Source organism: Triticum dicoccoides, chromosome 2B, assembly GCF_002162155.2.
Source record: "Triticum dicoccoides isolate Atlit2015 ecotype Zavitan chromosome 2B, WEW_v2.0, whole genome shotgun sequence".
Taxonomy (NCBI): domain Eukaryota; kingdom Viridiplantae; phylum Streptophyta; class Magnoliopsida; order Poales; family Poaceae; genus Triticum; species Triticum dicoccoides.
This window is the reverse complement of record NC_041383.1, coordinates 101,490,937-101,493,893: the sequence shown is the minus strand read 5'-3', so window position 1 is coordinate 101,493,893 and position 2,957 is coordinate 101,490,937.

Sequence of the window (2,957 nt, the reverse complement as noted above, 5' to 3'; positions counted from 1 at the left end):
GGCCGAGCGGCGGTGAGGTCAGGTGATAGATGCGTGCCGGCCGGCAGGACCCGCCGTGAGAAGTCAAGCCGAAGCCGTAATTACTAGTTAGTGGCTGTCACGCGGAGGCGGAGGCGTCCTGGCTTCATTCGGCCAGCCGGAGACGCCAGTCAAAAGCGCAATCATCCGTGCATGTCCATGGCAGGTGCGGTGCCCGGTAGAATCTCAGAAAAAAAAGTACAAAGAGTGCATGAAAATTAAAAAAAATCACGGACTCTAAATTTGTCTTTCTTTTGTTAAAAACTATTCACATATCCAAACACGGTAACAATTGGCACGGACTCCCGCACTCAAGCATCTTACATGCAAAAAAAAATCAGTTTTAAAAATTTATCTAGTGTTTTTACTGTTCATGGATAGGAGCGGATGAGCTGGGGAGCCATTTCGCCGCTCTCCTATTATATGTTTTGTCTTTGCATTTACAGAAAGTGCACTTTCAGTGAAAGTTGTCTGCATGTTTTTCAAGTACTACCTCCGTCTAGGTGTGTAAGTCATCTTACGTTGCGCACCGTGACCAAGGTGAAGGAAAAAACGAGAGAACTTAATGTGTTTTTGCTAATTAATAACAATGCATGCAACGAACTAACCAATGCATGTCGTGTTTGGTAGTCTCAAATCATTTAAAGCATGCATCACCCACATCTCTTATTGGTTGATATGTCATGAAACAAGAAACGAGATGAGAGTTAATGTACCGCGCCTAAGTGTTTTGGAATTATTTGGTTTTCATAAGATGACTTACACACCTAGACGGAGGTAGCATCTTTTTTTTCCTAAATGGTATTACCAACGCACTAGTTCATTCTTACTTAAAAAACTTTATTTATTTTATTTTGATTTTGATTTTAGTTTTATTTTATTTCTTTAAAGATAATGCCAATACCACTAATTCATTACTTCTTAGGATCTTTTTTTTGAAAATTCAACTATTATAAGCTTATTCATACATATTATAATAACACAATCTCTGTATACCTTGGGTGTAAATTTTTTATTTTTGTTTAATTCTTTTAAAAAAAATTCTTCTTAAGGGGTAACATCATTGCCACTAATTCATAATTTGCTAGAAAACTATATCTTTTTCTTTTTTCTTTTAAAGGTAACAACAATTCCACTAATCCATTCCTTTTCAAATATGTCCAAACCACATTTGGTGTTCTCCATACATGACATGTGCCTTACCTCTACAAAAATGCCCACACACTTCTGCCCCTTTTCCATGTGGTGCACCACTTCGTTCACCCACGTGTTAATCGGCATAGTGGAGCTTCATGGCCCAATAAGGATTCGATCGCCGACCCAGGCGCGGACAAGGCAATGGACTGCCTAGATGAAAGAGCAATCCTTGCAAAGGTTGAAGGCTGTTTCCAGAGACCCAGCATTTCAGTGGATTTCCCAAGAAGTTTTTTCTACTGTTCATAAAAAACGTATTTGATTGTGAATCGGTGACCATCGTAGAGTACTCCCTCTGATCCAACTTAATTGACACAACTTTAGTACAACTGCGTCAGTTAATTAAGTTGTATTAAAGTTGTGTCAATTAATTTAGATCGGAGGGACTTTATATATTTTTTCACCGTTCCATTTAGCCCATATGGTGCATGCTATATGGTCACGTTGTAGGGATATGTTGTTGCGTCAGTTAGCGCTGCCCTCCTGTCCGGTCACATCACGCGAAATCAATGTCGGCCGCTGCACGCTTTGGCCCGGCATTGATGCGACATGGGAAGTGACGTGTGCATCAGAAGGGAAGTGCGGGAGAGATGGGGTTGTTTGGTGGGTTGGTAGACGTGAGCCTGGCAGTGGCCCGGACACCAGCAAAGACCCCCCCCCCCCACACACACACACATCTTGTCTCTGATTTGCAGGGAAAAACACGTACAGACCGTCGAGCAGACCGATACAGGACGTGTTGGATGGCAAAACACGTCCAAACCGCATAGTCCGGACGGTTATGGGCAGTTTGAGGGTTGGCATTGGAGATGTCCTAATAATACTAAGGTAGTGACTGTAACACGGTGGCTGGCTAAATTGTGATGCCCAGATGCGTCCATCCAGGCGTGTTGCATTCAGGTTGATGATTGGAGTGAACTGAGTGTCCGTGAACTGACAAAAGAAGGACTGTAGGAGTACCACCCAAGATGCAAAGACTAATTCCCTGTTTGGTTCACAAGTCCTAAGACTTTTTCTAGTCCCAACTAAAAAGTCCCTAGTCCCTAAAAAGTCCCTCCCTGTTTGTTTCCAGGGACTAAAAAGTCCCTAATCCCTTTCAAGAGGTTATTAAATGACCATGTTGCCCCTAGTATATAGAAAAATAACAATCAAACAACACCATGTGATGGCGGGCCAATGAATGCATGGAGGGGCATTGTTGGAAAAGTCTCAAAAAGTCCCAAAAAAGACTCTCCTTGAGAGTCTTCTTCATTTAGTCCCAAATGCCTAGTTTAGTCCCTAAAAAGTCCCTCCCGTTGGGTAAAAAAGTCTCTAAAAAAGACTTTTTCTAGTCCCTACACAAAAAGTCCCTGGAAACAAACACCCACTAAGAGTTGGATTCAGTCATAATTAATACAATTTAGGATGCACGGCTCCAATAATTAATAGCTCGACGTAGGGCACACCATCTTTATCAAGTGACAGGACACTTTTGTCCGGTCCAGCAGGGTACAGATCGGTCTTTCTAGGGAATGTGACCAGTTGTATATTTGTACTTTGTGCGAGGGTCCTACGTTTGCCTGCATATATCCGGCCGAAGACACAGTTAGAGAATATATAATGCTGGCATGATTCCGATCACTCGTGAGCTGCGCTATTTGCATGATTTAACTAACGCTGTGCAGATGGATACCCTCCTGCGGAACATCACATCGATCGTCGTCTACTAGTATGAGAACGAGACAAGACCGATAGATCATCATGTC